The sequence below is a fragment of the Zootoca vivipara genome, chromosome 4 (assembly GCF_963506605.1).
Source record: "Zootoca vivipara chromosome 4, rZooViv1.1, whole genome shotgun sequence".
NCBI lineage: Eukaryota > Metazoa > Chordata > Lepidosauria > Squamata > Lacertidae > Zootoca > Zootoca vivipara.
In genome coordinates, this window is record NC_083279.1 from 56,495,365 (window position 1) to 56,512,317 (window position 16,953).

Here is a 16,953-nt window from a genome sequence, read left to right on the forward strand (position 1 = left end):
AAGGCGGTAATGCATGCACTAGTGAAAGTTTAGCCCGAAGTTTAAGAGAGATACCAATTGTAAGGCCACCTTTAGGGCGGCCACCACTCACTGACGGGCTAGCAGGCAGACATATAGACTCAAAGCCATTTATCTCAATTTCCTCCTCCACCCAGGTTTCTTGTAATAATATGATAAGAAAGGAATTAATATATTTTTGGAATTCTGGATCTAATATTTTACTTTTCCATCCAGCAATGTTCCAACTTAATATTGTAGGCTGGGGATTCCTCTCTCTTCTGAGTAACTGTCATTCAGAAGGTTGGTTCAACTTTAATACTGGAAGAGGGGAGCCACTAAAAAAATCAGTTATTTTCCTCTGATGAAAAATCCCTCGCAAAAGCTGAATGGGAGGATTTGCAAAGTTATCTGACTGTTGAACTTGGCCACTCATACCTCTAGGAGTAGGACCTTGGGCAGGGGAGGTCCCCTTTTCCAGAGAGGTTTGGTGGGCCACCAAATGCGATCCAGCTATCTCGTCAGACGTTTGGTCTCTCTGTGGCCTGCTACTGGTCTTTTGGACTACTTGATTTATGTGGCCTGTTGGGTCTTCGATCAGTTCCGTCTCTGGTCTTGCTGTTGAATCCATAATACTCCGCAATGAGGGATGAGGCTGGGAGAGTGAGCTGTTTGGGAAAGTTAGCAAAGGCACCTCTTCTCTTGTTTGGTCAGTGCTATAAGAAGGTTCCAGGTCGGGCATCGATGAATGTGTAGAAGGGGATTTTACCTGTTGTGATATGTCATGAGTGCTTTCTTCAGGAATATTTTTCGAGGGTGAGTCTTGTAAATCTATTAAGAGCACGGCGGGTTGTTCTGCTTGGACGGAAGGGCCAGTAGTTACTACTTGGGGTTGTATCTTATCCTCCATTACCGACATACATTTAGCATTTGATATTTCGAGTTCCATATGATCTGATTCTTCTAGGATGTCATGTTCGCTATATGTGGGTGTTCTTGTGCTGAGCTTCCTAATAAGTTGGAGTTTAAGCGATTCCAGCCTATTAATAATTTCTTTTTGTTCCACCGCTGGTAAATCTGCAAAGGAGGCAATGAGTTCGATCTCTTCTGGAGGTGTCAGGCCACTTACCAGATGGTCATTGTTCTTTTTCAGAGGAGTGGAGGCCACATAACTCTTCTCCTGAGGTAGAACACCTACTCTGTCATCCACTAGTGGATCAGGATTAGCAGATTTTGAGACCTCTTTGGTTATTGCCTCCAACAATAGGGGTTTAGGCGTAGGGTCTATGAAGGCTCTCGTTGGTGTTATCCCACAGCGAGACAAAAATGCTTTCCTTCGTAATATGATAGAGGGAATTCTTGTAGATTGAAACGCAAGCAGGACTCTCTGGGATTTGTGGTGATGGGCAAGGGGGAGGACTGCACAAAGGTCAATTTGTGCTGCCTCAATATTTAAAAGCACCTTCAGGAGTTCCTTAGCACCGCCCAGAGTTCTCCATCTTGGGTCCCCATTTTGTATAGTTAGGCTCACTTGCCTTGGTTTTAGAATCAAGGATTGATGACCTAATTGAAGGTTAAGGTTGTATTTAGATTTGTCAGTACATTTGTTATTTAAGGACAAACTCCTCGTCGCCTTTCTCTCTTCAAGGGACTTAACGCCGGCTGACGATAGTGTAGTAGTAACTAGCTTTTGTTGAAGACTGTGCAGCTGGGAGGAAAGATCATCTATTCTTTTGAATATACAGTGCAAGGTTTTAATTATTAAATGTAACTGTTCAAATGTCATATGATTGGCTGCGTCAACGACCAATTCCTCCTTCTGAAGAGAGACTACACTTTTGCTGTTGGCCACATCGCTTGTTATTTGTGGCATAAATTGCTCTTCGTCTTTAAGTACTGGCGTGTGATCAATCAGGGGGTTGAAGCGGTTCTGAGTTTCTACCGTGTAGGAACATTCCAGTAGATTACTCCCTTCTTTAAAGTGACATGATTCAACCCTTGTTTGCTTTGATCTTGGAAAGGAAGAGGGAACTGTCTCCTCGGAATCTCTAAGACGTTTCCCATATCCCATAATTCAGATTATCAAGAAGAGGGGGGATAAACTCAGGTAATAAATATTTCCTTCGAGGCTACCAGCACTTGCATTGAGGATATGTTTCACTGCCTGTTCGTATGAAAGTCGGCGTCTTCACCTTCACCCCCACAGCCCGGCAATTTAGTTCTTTGGGGGGACTAAGCGTACCTTATCCAAGCCAGAACCAAGTCTCCACAGCAATGTATTAATCCAAGTTTTTAGCCAGTAGAGAAAACAGCAAGTCATTCACAGCAACAGGCTTCATCAGGCATCCGTTGTTGCAGTAGGACAGATTGAGCAGTAAAACAATAAAACAATAAACTAAAACAATAAACTAAAACCAAGGAGAAGCGATGAGGTAGTAAAACAGCCAGTAAAACGTTAAAACTGTGAGTTTAAAATAACGAAGTGGCTAAAAACTACTTAAAAGCTTAATTGAAAGCAGGAGAGTCTGACCAGGCTGCTGTCTCCGTCGCCATCTTGAAAGGAAGCATCATCAACAGCTATCAGTCAGTCAATCACCCATTTCCACCACCCTTCTGAGTGATCCCCCCTCCCCATCCCCACCCCTCCCCACCCCTTCTCTACATAAGTGCCTGGAAACTTCCATTTCACTGTATCTGAAGAAGTGTGCATGCACACGAAAGCTCATACCAAAATAAAAACTTAGTTGGTCTTTAAGGTGCTACTGAAGGAATTTTTTTATTTTACTTCGATCCAGACCAACACGGCTACCTACCTGTAACCAGAACTATAGGTTGGAATAGACAGTCCCACAGTGAGTAGTGTTTTCAGAAGTTTATAGAGAATGTAAAATGAGGCAATAATTTAAAAAAGGAATGTTTCTAAAAGAAAGAAAGAAAAGCCATGTTCAAGTGAACACAGGTAGGTATTGTCCATGTGTAAGCCTTTCCCACAATACCCATGTGCCTGGATGCTCCTCTCCAGACCTTGTATGTTTTGCATGGCAGTCCGAAGAACGTTTCCAAGTACTGTATATTCCTGCATATAAGACTACTTTTTAACCCAGGGAAATCTTCTCAAAAGTCGGGGGTTGTCTTATACGGGTTGTATTTCTTATACGGCAAGTATATCCCAAACTCTATATTTTAACTGGAAAAGTTGTGGTCATCTTATACTCCCAGTCATTTTATACGCCGGAATATATGATATGTTCCGTTGAAACCTGATTAAAACATGGGGATATTTCTAAGCAAGTTCAAAAAGACACTTTTGACACTCTTTTCAGGCCAAAGAGCCAAAGGTGAGCCTGTACACCCCGAGATGTGGGGGGCATGCGTACCCCTACCCTCATTTATGGATAAAACCTTCCCATGTTCAGGTGAACATGGCTCTGCAGAGTCTGAAACAAAGGTACTAATGCAGCTTAGAAGATTGGGGATAGTTTATATGTTCGAGTAGTATACATGAATCAAGTAATAAAACAGTTCCTCCTAGACAGTGCCAATTCAAGTGGGGGAAGTAACATGCCTCAATGTTCATCCATTTATAAATATTTCCTACATATCCAAAGCTAGCATGTCAGGAGGAAGCGTTCAGCCTGGATATGCTCGTTTTCTATGAGCTGGATTTTCCCCTTCCTACATCAGCAAACATTCAGGCGTGTAACGCAGGACCTGAAGAAGAGCCTTTCCCACTTGATTGTACAGTTTCAAGTGGAAATGTCATCAACAAAGCCATTTCATGACAATGTGAAAACATCTGGGAAACCCATTAAGGGTTTGGGGAAGAAACTAGTCATACGATTTAAGACTGGTTGTATCACACATCTTTTATGTTACTGCCCTCACTGCTATGCTTGGCCTCCCTCATATACTTTTAATGTCAAGCCCTCATGTTCAACATATCTGGCATTCCATCAGGAAGATATTCAACTAAAAGAATCTCTAATTATTCATTAGTCTTGGTTTGAGATGATTAGGTGATTTTCTTCATAGGTTAACAACTGGCTTGCCATGTAGTGATTTTAAATTGCCCGGCCAGTGATGGTCTCAGTTAATGAGGTTTGGACTGCTGGGGGGGGGCACAACAAGTATGTTTTCAACAGATGGGGGCAGCCTGGCAGTTTTGAATAGGGCAAGGCCAGCATGCTAATGGGTCAGGGTGCATGAAAAAAGAATCAAGTCAACATACCTGGGGTTGAACCAGAATATAAAAGGCTAAGTGAGTGCCTAAAATACCTGAGGCCTAGAAATTCTGTTCCAAATAAGGTTTTTCACCACAAAATAAACCTCAATAGCAATGATAGCCTGGAAAGAGGCAGGGTTTCACAGCGGTTAGATTGCTGGATTTGGAACAGAGAGGCATGGGTTTAATAATCCTCCATTCTCAGGGATGTTCACTGTGTGACCTTGGGCAAGTCATATATTTTCTGCCTGAGGCAGGACAGCAATTGACATACAAACAAATCCAAGTCAAAGTGCACAGGACCCAAGGCTGACCAAGTTATGTTGGAGCCTGAAGCAAAAAAAAAAAACAAAAACCCACTTTCCAGAATACCTTGCTGGGAGCAAATATGCCACAATAATAAATAATAATTGATTTTCTTCCATCTCATGATATCCAAAATCTGCTGCCATAGATGGAAACCTCACTTTGCCTAAAAGTAGGGCCAACCCCACACACCAATCAAACTTACTTCGCAGGATTGCTGTGAGGATAAAATGGGATACCGTAATTCAAGTGCATGTCACTAGGAGCTCCTTAAAGGGCTGACACACACACACACACACACACACACACACACACACAAATATAATAGGTAAGTAAATAATTCAAATAAGGAACTGTGTAGTTTTCTACATATTTGTCAGGAAAACATTGGGCAACGAATGCAAGTACTGCAAATATTCATTGAGTTACACAGTAGTAACTGTGCTGTGCCAAAACAACTCACCATTTGTGCAGTACGCCTGATGGTTAAATAAGAACTCTGTGTTGCCAGCTACACGGTGAAAATCCCTGAAGACCTAGAAAATGAAGGTAATAAAAATCAGTTAAAAATCCACACACGTTTCTAAGCTTGATTCAAAGGTTGCTAATTTTATTGGATTTTTGTTTGGATATCTATTTTCAAGACTTCAATAAAAGGCTGGCTTTAAAGCTCAAGCGATTACTTCCATTAAAAATATCAGTGATACCACGCCTGTAAAAGCCAACATACTTGGGGCCATGAAACCTTAAGTCCTTTATTTGTTCATATGCCAAGTTTTGCATTCACAACCACCCTCCAACCTCTCTGCCCTCAACCCTGACCTGATCATGCTGTGTAGAAAGAAAGAGTAATTCATTCCTCACGCTAGCCTATTCTTGGGCCTCTCTTCTGAGCAAAGATTATTCACAGTAAACAGTTATTATTTCTATGCTCAAACAACACAGGATCAGCAGATAATTCTAAAGTCACTACACCAATTTTGTCATTTGGCCGTTATAAAACAATATTCTGATCTGATGCGCAAAAACAAAACGTAGATAACGTGTGCACCCCCTGCAATTTACAGAAATAAAAACTAAGCATTCAAATTATCTCATGGAAACTAACAATCATTATATGCATAATTCTGAATTTGGAGTATGACTCCAAACTGATGGGATATTATTTGCAGTATGTTCTTACATTCATAGCTGCAAGCATTCAAATGGTCTTATGCAAACAATAATTATATCCATATTGCCGAAAGTGGAATTCGATGACAGAATATAACATGTTTTTACATTCATTACCATAAGATGCAGTGGTAACCACCAGCCTCCTTAAGGGTTAGACAAATAGGACTCCTACTGGCACCAACAGGAGCATGTATCCTGAGACTTAATGCAGCCAAGGTAGTAACTGTGAGTGGGCTGGCAAATGGCTAGCTCTACCCTTCCTGCATGCCATTAACCCAATCCTGATGGCTTGCCCCATGCCTGCTAATCTACCGCTATTTATTTTAACCAAGTTCAACTACAAGTGGTGCATTCATTGTTACATGTAGTTTGGCCCAGAGTGGAAGTTCCGCGTTAAGTAACTATGGTCCACTGAACACATAACTGTGGTGGCAAATAACTGTGGGTTCCTTTGAGGTTTGCAGGTGCAGTTTCTGGAGGCATCTGTTTGGACGCTGCTTAGAATCCTGGACTGGGTGAACCATTGGTCTCTTCCAGTAGTGTTCTTCTTACAACGGTTAAATAGATCTCTACTATGAAACACCATGCTGTTCTCTGAATATTGCCACACTCTGTAACATATTCAGAATAGGGGTCAGCCATGTTATATTCATGGGTCTCCTAATGTCTACCAGATTTGATTTGCCAAAGAGGTATGAAGAAATGGCTGGCAGGCTAGACATGCTCTACAGACATTAAACTGTCTGCCCTTGATTTACTGAATCTCTCAAATTACAGCTTTTCATGAGATAAAAAAACATACCTAACAATGTCTTTCCCTAAAAATTAAAATAAAAGAAAGCCTTGAAAAGACATGCAGAAATCAAAATAAGCAATGTAATTCATGATCATTTGTTTTTAAGGGGACTTTGAAAACAAAATACTTGGCTTGTTTGTTTTGGTTCACACTCAATGGGAAATTTGGCAGAGGGGGCATACAAAAATCCAAAGAGGAAGAAAAATCAAAGGTGGGAAAACATTTCTGCTTGCAATGGAAATTTTTATTCAGAACCAACACCTCTGCTTGCATTGTGAAGGGCCAACGGGTTTTTGTTTTTTTATGACCCATGCAGGATGTTAGCAACAACACATAGCATTAATGATTTATATCCACAAAAGGTCATTAAGGGTGCCTCTTTGATTCTTCATTTTACTTATCCTGTCAATAAAGTGCTTTGTTAAACTCTTACGCTGGCCTCTTCAGGATAAAAGGGGCGGGAAATAACAGCAACAAAATGGGGTTGGGGGAAGGTGAGATTATACAGTATCCTAAAATAAACATACTGCGGTATCTCTAACTCCCAGTCTCACTGCAACTGATACACAGCATTTAATGAAAGTCCAGAGATATGCTTTTGTCTTCAATTAAACCACAGCATGATTTTGACTGGGAGGCCCTTTCACAGGATCCCACCATAATGGAAACAGGCACAGATCCTTCATTGTAAATCTTATTCTCATTCTTGAGCAAACAAAGATAATTAAAGTGGCCCATACAGGGAAAATGGCAAGGCCATAAACACAGCAGACAAGGCAAGTAATAGTCTAGCAGACAAGGCAAGTAATTAAAGTAGTTAATTTCCAAAACAAAAAAGCAAGTCCATAAACTTGTTGGCAATTCAAAACTGTTCTTAAGAACCGTTCTTTTCTTAAAGCAAACATCAGTAGGCAGGGGGAGGGGGAAGGGAGCCATCAGAATCCCATTAGATACTACATGACACATCCATAAAGAGAAGCATGTAATGCCACTGAAGGACTAGAAGCCATCACTGTATCTCCAAAATTAATGTTTAAATACAAAAAAACCCATAATTAAAGAAGCAATGTATCATCAGCCTAAGTTCATTTACCTTGCATTTTTGAAATTTATGCTAGTCATTTACAATCCTAAAAGAATAGGATACAGACCATCCAAGTGTCCCTATTTTCCAGGGACAGTCCCGGATTTACAGAAGCAGTCCTGGTTTCTGATTTGATCCCAGAATCTCCTGCTTTTTCTTAAGACGCTCCTATTTTCATCGGAAAAATGTTGGAGGGGATGGGATAACCAAGATAATATGATATTTATTAAATCAGGGATGGGGAACTCACAGCCCTTCAGATAAACTGCTACTCCCATAAGCTCGCTTGCTGTTCTGGCTGGGGCTAATGGGAGTTGGAGTCCGACAAACCCAGGTGAGCCAAACATTCTCCCATCTCTGTCTTCCCATATATAGAGAACAATGCAAGGTTGTTATAGCACAGCTCCCACTGGAGGATTTGTAGTGCCTCATCACAATCTTGAATTTCCGTGAAGTCAGGAAGGGGTAGGGGAAAAGAGCAAAAGAAAAAGACGGGTACATATCAGCTGTGGTCATGGCACAGGAGGCAGAAAGGGGAGACATGAACAGGGGAAAAGCAGTGGTTTAGGGGGGAAAAAGGGCAGAAATTTGTGTAAAGCAGGGAAGGAGGAAACTGAGAATAAAATGGTGGTTTTAAACAGCAGACATGTGAGTAAAGTTATGCAATTGTTTTCACCACTTGATGTAGAAGTCTGAACATTATGTGCAGATCAAATCCAGCGTGTTCTTTCATAATATACACCTCTTCCCCACGCTCCACCCCACCCAATGTTTTTAACTAATATGGGGAATATCTATTTTCTTTTTGTATGTGTGCCATGACATTCTGGCCTTGAGCCTATTGACCTTTTTGAATTCCCACCGATACTAAAAGGCATACTCAGACTTTTCTGAAGTGATTGATACACTTCTTTTCCAATGACTGGTTCTGTTTGCACATGTTGAGAGGCTTGATACCTCGAGGGAATTTGCAGGCATATCAACCAAGACCTGCTTCACGGGTCTGTTGGAAATTGTATCTACAAGGCGATTGTCCTGCGGGGCAACCCATTAGTGTGCACAGCATTTCATATGGATACTACCAGCCTCTTTCCTCCACGCTGCTACAAATCTCCAGAAGAAATGGTTGTGAGATTACCAAAATATATATTAAAAATGGTAGGAGTCAGTCTGATGTTATTTTATCATGCAATTTCACTAATACGGGAAAATGCTTAACTTTTGAAAACTTCATATTAATACAAGTGGAATCTGCAACAAAATGTTGCAGCATGGAGTCTCCTGTTGAGGATAATCTGTTAAATTTGTTCACCCACCAGGCTTCCCGGTTCCCTCTCCCCAACAATTATTCAGCATCCCATGGTCATTTATCATGCTCAGTCTTCACTGGGTTGTACTGGGTTTTCAGATACCTTGCCTTAGGTCCATTTTCTTTCTTTCTCTTTTCTTTTCGTTTCTTTTCTTTCTTTGTTGCTTTTCATAGAATCATGAGTAGAAAGGGACATCAAGGATCATCTAGTCCAACCCCCTGCAATACAGGAATATGCAGCTGTCTCTTATGGGGAACAAACCTGCAACCTTGGCATTTTCAACACTGCACTCTTACCAACTGAGCTATCCACCTCTACAAACCCTGAGGTTCTACCTCGGCCTGCCAATACTTTCCTTTGGTGTACGGATGGTGCCACTGTGGCTACATAAAGATAGGCACCCAGAGAAGAGAGAATGCTGTTAGTATGATTAGTAGCAGATATAATTCTATGCATAATTACAGCCCTGTATTTCCTTACACAAGCTATGGGATGAGGTACAACAGGTATATAGAGAAACCAGTTCTCTCCATATTCACAACAGAAAGACCATACACCAAGGCTGAAATTCCCAGCATTAAGGAGGCCCTGTCCTCAGGCTGTAGTGCAGAAGTCATAGAGTAAGCCTTGAGAAACTGATAAAGACAAGACTTTTAAATTTATAAAATATTTTTCATATGTTGTCACTGCTTAAAACATACATATACAGTGGTACTTTGGTACTCAAACTGCTTGGCTCCTGAACAAATCGGCTCCCAAATGCAGCAAACCTGGAAGTAAGTGTTCTTGAGTGCAGGAAGCTCCTGCAGCCAATCAGAAGCCACGCCTTGGTTTCCAAATGGTGTCAGGAGTCAAACAGACTCCCGGAATGGATTAAGTTCGAGAATCAATGTAGTGCAAGTATTATAATGTAGACTATATTGCATTTATACATGGCAGTGAATTAAGAAGAAATACACCTTTTAATTTATTGCATTGTCGATGGCTTTTACAACACTTTGGCTAAATTTAAAGACCAGATTATCTTTAAAGAAAACAACTTGGAAAAACAGTTCAGTTGTATAACTTTCAAATAAACCAAGAGGCAGAAAAAATGGATCCAAGATGGTAAACAGATTCTGTTAATGATTTTGATTAAAAAGAAGAATTTCTTGAAAGGGATAAATAAACAAATCACTAGGTTGAAGGGGAGAAGAATGAATGGTGTGGTATTGCTGGTGATCAATTACTTTCAACTGTACTGAACTCAGATGTGGAGAGAGGAGAACTGATTAACTAAGTCTAATATTAAATTGATTGAAAAGCAATAACTGATCATCATAATTCATACAACTGGAAGGTACTTGAAAGGAGGTCATATACTTCAAGGATAGTGCTGGTGACATAAACCACCACTCCATTCATTTGGTCTTTTGTTATTTTTTTCTGGAAGAATCAGCATCGTGTACCTGCAAAATGGGTATAAACCCAGCAGACCCAAATGGCACATCACACTGATGGGATCTTGATTTCAGCAAGGCCTTGGACAAGGTGCCCCATGATATTCTTGTAAAGAAGCTGGTAAAATGCGGGCTAGACAATGCTACCATTCAGTGGATGTGTAACTAGCTGGCTGACCGTTCCCAAAGGGTGCTCATCAATGGCTCCTCTTCATCCTGGAGAGAAGTGACTAGTGGGGTGCCACAGGGTTCTGTCTTGGGCCCAGTCTTATTCAACGTCTTTATCAATGACTTGGATGATGGGCTTGAGGGCCTCCTGAGCAAGTTTGCAGATGACACCAAATTGGGAGGGGTGGCTAATGCCCCAGAGGACAGGATCACACTTCAAAATGACCTTAACAGATTAGACAACTGGGCCAAAGCATACAAGATAAATTTTAACAGGAAGAAACGTAAAGTACTACACTTGGGCAAAAAAAGAAAGGCACAAATACAGGATGGGTGACACATGGCTTGAGAGCAGTACATGTGAAAAGGATCTAGGAGTCCTGGTAGACCACAAGACTGTGGCTATGGGAAAATGAAAGCCCTCTTGGGGTGTTAATATGTGTAAATATACCATATATCATAAGGACACCACAGTCTTCTCTGTCTCACATTCTGAGGAAACTGAACCCTGGGTAAGTGCCTTGAAACCCTGGAATCTTGCACTGCTTGGAGATTGGGCTGGTGTGCAACAATATAGAAAAGCAAGCAAGCAAACATACCCAAACCCAAACAAGAAGAATTATGGGTAATAATAATAATAATAATAATATATTATTTATACCCCGCCCATCTGGCCGGGTTCCCCCAGCCACTCTGGGCGGCTTCCAACAAAACAAATTCTAAAATACAGAAATCCATCAAACATTAAAAGCTTCCCTAAACAGGGCTGCCTTGAGATGCCTTCTAAAGGTCTGGTAATTGTTGTTCTCTTTGACCTCTAGTGGGAGGGCATTCCACAGGGTGGGTGCCACTACCGAGAAGGCCCTCTGCCTGGTTCCCTGTACTCACACTACTACCCCTATTTTAACTAATCAGGGGGAACAAGTAACAAAATATTCCTATACTAGCTGTTCCCAGCCACGCATTGCTGTGGCTCAGAAAGAGAAAGCAATGTTCTGTTAAATCCCCCCACCCTGCCCCAACCCATTCATCCTCCCCAAAGGCACGGCCCTCCTCCACTCAGCGCCCCCGTTCCTCACCCCTGCCCCGTTCTTCACCCCAGACATCACGGCACTCTCTCTGGTCCCCCCCCTGCATGATGCCATCTTCCTCCCCCCCCCAGCTTCAGAGTCCACCTTCATCTTGCAGACAATCATTCCCCCCCCGAAAAAACTCCCCCACCCATGCACATTCTGGAAAATGTCCCCACCCCGTCCCGACCCGTTCATCCTCCCCAAAGGCATGGCCCTCCTGCACTCAGCGGCCACATTCCCCACCCCAGCTGCATGATGTGATGACACCCCTATCTGTGGGCCCCTCTGACGCGTGACGTCATCTTCCTCCCACATGATGGCACCCGTCACCCCGACCCCTTTATCTCTCCCCCTTGCATACCCCTGTGGCCTGGCCAGTTCTCCCTGCTGGGCAATGCTGGGCAACGCTGTTGCTTTCTGTGTTCTGCTTGGAAAGAGTAAAAGGCCCACATCTACATTCAGTAGGTTGCCGTGTTCTTTTGTGATGTTGCTGATAGCCTGCAGCCAATGGCAGCAGCTGAGGCCAGTGATTATGATGCAGCATCCCCAGCTGTGTTGTACTGACATCCAGCAGATGGTGATGTTTTTATTTAAAAAATCATGTTTTTCCTGTCACAGATGTGCCATCTATATAATAAAACATGCTCCTATTCAAATGCAATATTGTGTCAAAATTTCAAATCAATCGGTCAAGTACTTTCAGAGAGCATAGATTAGTAACAAACGGACATTTACATTTTTATTTATATAGATATCATGTTTGTGATCCCCTTTAAGATCTTTAGGGACACAATATTTTATGTGCATTTTTTAAAAAGAGATGCAGTAACTTTTCTAATGTTGTGAAATTAAATTAAAAATTTGGATAAATATGATTTAAGAAATTCTGCTGCTTAATTCTACTTCTTAAGTTTTCTCTTAATTAGATTTGATTGACTTGCTTAACAACAGCTCCTTGCAATTTAAGAGTGATTTACCTTTCTTTCTGTTTATCCAAGCTAGGTAATAAAATGTTCTTGCTGTTTTATATGGGTTCAACACTTGGTATGAAGATAATCCCAGCAAGGGCACATTACGAATGAGCGAATCTGTTTCTTATCTGTGTTCCGTTCTGCATGTTTTTACCCATAATTCTCTTCTAATCAGACATAAATGTGTATTTTTTAATAATAAAAAAACTCTCAATCTGTCAATATGTGTGCATATGTATTTTCTTTCCTAATGCACTTAAATCTGAAATCTGAAATGGAATCATAGAATTGTAGAGCTGAAAGGGACCCTGAGGAATAAATATGTTAACACTGCCAAGAAGAGTGCGATGATGATGATGATGATGATGATGATCCCACCCATCTGGCTAGGTAACCCCAGTAACTGAAGAAGAGCAAAATCCAATAAACAGCTAAACTCTGATCCAAATATTAATCAAATAATTTTAGGGTCAGGTCATTTCGTTTAGGAATTGAAAACGATCCAAGTCCTCAAGCAGACAAAAACATTTCCAAGTTTAAGAATACAGTGTCAATAACCCAAAAGGAAAGTACCTTCTATAGCAACTTTTTGAAAAGGCAACCCTAATGTCCATCCATATCTGCATAGCAAAATCATCTCAGTTTCCTACTTGTAACACAGAGCCACAAGGAGGACTGAAAAGTGGGCAACCAAACAATTTGTTTGATTAATTTTCTCAGGAGGAAGCGGATTCAGGAAGTTGAAGGAGCTAACCAGACTAGCCCTTTCGACCCCTTCCCCTTTCCCCTAGTTTTGAAACTTATTGTAAACTTTCTTTGTTGGTCCAGACCACAGCCAAAACATTAGGATAACATGATAAACACAATACTATTTTAATGCTCAGTCAAAAGCAACCAGAACAAAGAGTAAATTTGTATAATAAGGAATATTGGATAACACAATGACGCACCCTATTCCAGGACTGTTCTACTTTTTAACTGAGCTCATTTTTCTAATATTTAAGTACCTTTAAATATGTTGTTGGTATTTAAAAATACACACACATAAAAGAAAGTAACCTCTTGCACAGACAACTCCCTGTTGATGAAAATGACTGCAGGGAATCTGGAATTTGAAAAACTAATATTCTCAGGCATTCTTGTCCAGATATCAGAAGCAGAACACAAGTTCATAAAAGGTTGAATAAACTTGCTGAACAGTGAAATGGCCTATCTAGTTGGAAGCAGCATCTCCATAAAGCCAAAGTTTTATTTGTTACATTGGCACTATCTGCTGTTACCTGGTATGCTGCTAACTTTTCTACAAGGTAATCAGCATGTTTAGAGCATCATGTTTACTGAGAAATGTACTTTGAATTTGAAAACTAAAACAACCACTGCTTCTGGGAGTGTCTTTCATACAAATTTCTCGATGCACTTAATTCTCTTCTAGAGAAGAAACTGCTTGATGGATTGGATAACAGAGTTCACAGTATGCTCAGAGGAGCATCTGATCGCCCCAAGTAAAGCACAGGAGATAACAAAGTGCCTTACATGGGCACGATAAGGCACTGACCCACCTGATAAGGTTGTTTATGAGGACAAAATGAGGAAGAACCATGTTTGCTACCCTGAGTTCCTTGTAGGGAAGGGGGAGGGGCCATAAATTAAAATAAATAAATAAAATTTTAATAAACAAAATAAACAAATGTGATATGCGTTGCCAGTGATTCACACTGGAATCCTGAATAATCATTTTCCATGTATACCTTTTGTTCACTTTGGAACATGCACACTATACCACTCTGTGAAAAACTTAAGAAACTGATGCACTGTTGTTTCCAAAGTCATCTAGGGGCTTTTGACTGAGTACTAAAAATAGTAATAATAACTATAGCATAATATTAATAAGGTTAAGGTAAGGTAAAGGACCCTGGACGGTTAAGTCCCGTCAAAGGTGACTCTGGCGTTGCGGTGCTCCTCTCACTTTACTGGCCGAGGGAGCCGGTATTTGTCCACAGACAGCTTCTGGGTCATGTGGCCAGCATGACTAAGCCGCTTCTGGCGAACCAAAGCAGCGCATGCAAACGCCGTTTACCTTCCCACTGGAGCGGTACCTATTTATCTACTTGCATTGGCATGCTTTCGAACTGCTAGGTTGGCAGGAGATAGGACCAAACAATGGGAGCGCACCCTGTCGCAGGGATTTTAGGCTTTAGGATACCCTAAATTAGATTTGCAGTCAACATTTGAGTATGTCAAAATATAATGTAATAAACTAGGTGCTAAATGAAAGACAAAAGCTTTACTGATTTATTGAGATTAGTCAGCAGCTTGACCATCCATTATTTACTCTCTATACAGATTTATAAGCTACAAACCTGTATACCCTTTATACATAAGATGTCATAGCCCTTTTCAGATGACAACCAAACTAAATTAATCAGATGACAACCAGATAGAACAGAAATACATGGGTCAGGATGGCACTCACTAGCCCCCAACCTTCAGAAGTTCAACCAAACTTATGCATTTAGACTGTTTATGCAATATATACTCTACAATTTTCAATGGCATAGAATTACACAGGCAGATCTCACGCACATACAAATTTTCCTGTGCACAGACTCTGTGCACTGGTTAGAACAATCATAGAGAGGACAATTCCAGACCCTCTAAGTGTCCCATTTTCCAGATTTACAAGAAGCTGTCCTAGTTTCTGATTTGATCCTGGAACGCCCTGCCTTTCCTTAGAATGTCCCTATTTTCAACAGATAAAGTGTGGGAGGGTATGGAGATAAGTAACTATACAACCTTTAGAAGACATCTATGGGGAAGTTTTGTAATGTTAAATGTTTTATTATGTTTTTATATATGTTGGAAGCTGTCTAGAGTGGCTGGGGCAACCCAGTCAGATGGCAGGGTAGAAATAGTAAAATTGTTGTTGTTGTTGTTGTTGTTGTTGTTGTTGTAAAATAGGACAGCCCTAGGGTATGCAATTCCCCTTCTCCAGGCATTTATTCAACACTTGGTTTTCATTCCTTAAGAATACTCCTTTGTGGAAAGGTTTAATTATTCAAGAGGCATGTTCCTAAACCCTTAAATACCACAAGGCAGTACCCTACACACGGCCCACAATTGTTCTGAAAATTTAGTACTGAATTTTAGCTGCCAGGATGGACCTACTGAAAGAGGAAAAGCCATGGTTTAGTACCCCAGAAGTTGGAAGGTAGGGTAGGTCCTAGAGAAAAGAGCACCTATTAGTATCAAGTATTCATCAACTATGTTATCTGATGCTGTACAGTATATGAGACAAGACATGATCTCCCCTGAATGGCTTACAGTCTGTAAACACAATTTCAAGGAAAGATATCCTGTTTCACAATCAAATAATGGAACTGTCTGGAGAGGTAGATACACAGAACTGAAATAGAAGATAACTGAAGTTGGCTTCCTAAAACAAATGAATTTTAAAGCACAGCATTTGTAACTGGATACAAAGGAAAGGGCAAGTATTTTCTTAAGCATGCAGTGCCTTTCAGCCATAAGCAGAGAGTTCTGCCTCTGCACTGATTTTCTAAAACCTAAAAAATCTGATTTTTTACAGTGCACTGTTCTGGCTTGAAAATACCTCTAGTGTCTTCTGACTTGATAGTGCCATCACCCTGAACTGCTACATGATTTCTTTACTTGGGCTGAGAATTAAAGTAAACCAGCAGACTTAAAAGCCAGTAATACTGTTTAGTATTTGTAGTATTTCTGAGCGTCCTCCACAATCATGGTCTTGTAAACCCCAAAACTACCTTCTGAGTTAAGTACAGTATTATTATCTCCACACCATAGCTAAGGCTGAAAAAGCCTCTTGTCTAAGACAAACAAGTGGTTTTATAGCGAAGGGGAGAATCAAAGATGACACTTTCTGATTTCTTGCTCAGCCTGACAAATTGTATTTATTTATTAAATTTCTATACCACCCTTCATCTGAAGCCCACAAGGCGGTTTACAATATAAAACAAATGGTTTCTGAAGACCAAACTTAACAATGGAAGATTTGAGACTGGGCAATAGTTGGCCATATTGGCCAGGTCTAATTTTTTTTAAAGAAGCGGTTTAATGACCGCCTCTTTCAGCAGGTCTGGGAAGGCTCTCTCACAGACGGAAGCATTCACCACCCCGCAGAGCCCATCGCCCAGCCCTTCCTGGCTCACTTTTATTAGCCAGGAAGGGCAAGGATCAAGGAGGCTGGTGGTTGGTTTCACTCGTCCAAGCAGCCTGTCCACATCCTCGGTCTTGATCCACATCTAGTCTTGATCACACACCCATTGTACAATATAATTGAAAAGCCCACATGTGAGAAATATATTCACACATTTCATATATTCTTGGGCAAGGTGATTGAGCGGTTGGTTGCTGAACAACTCCAAGCACACCT

At 41.0% G+C, this 16,953-nt stretch overlaps 1 protein-coding gene across 8 annotated transcripts in view; it reads right to left on the reverse strand.

The window, feature by feature from the left end:
• The window catches only part of LOC118084639 (uncharacterized), a 218,166-nt gene that overhangs the window by 122,505 nt on the left and 78,708 nt on the right, over positions 1-16,953 (reverse strand). For 5 of the 8 annotated variants that reach the window (XM_060273638.1, XM_060273634.1, XM_060273639.1 and 2 more), the window contains one exon: positions 4,989-5,061. The gene's annotated coding sequence lies outside the window, so the exon portion shown is untranslated. Of the gene's footprint in view, positions 1-4,988; positions 5,062-8,993; positions 9,110-16,953 lie in introns of all 8 variants that reach the window. The other 3 variants (XM_060273637.1, XM_060273631.1, XM_060273633.1) reach the window with 1 other exon arrangement.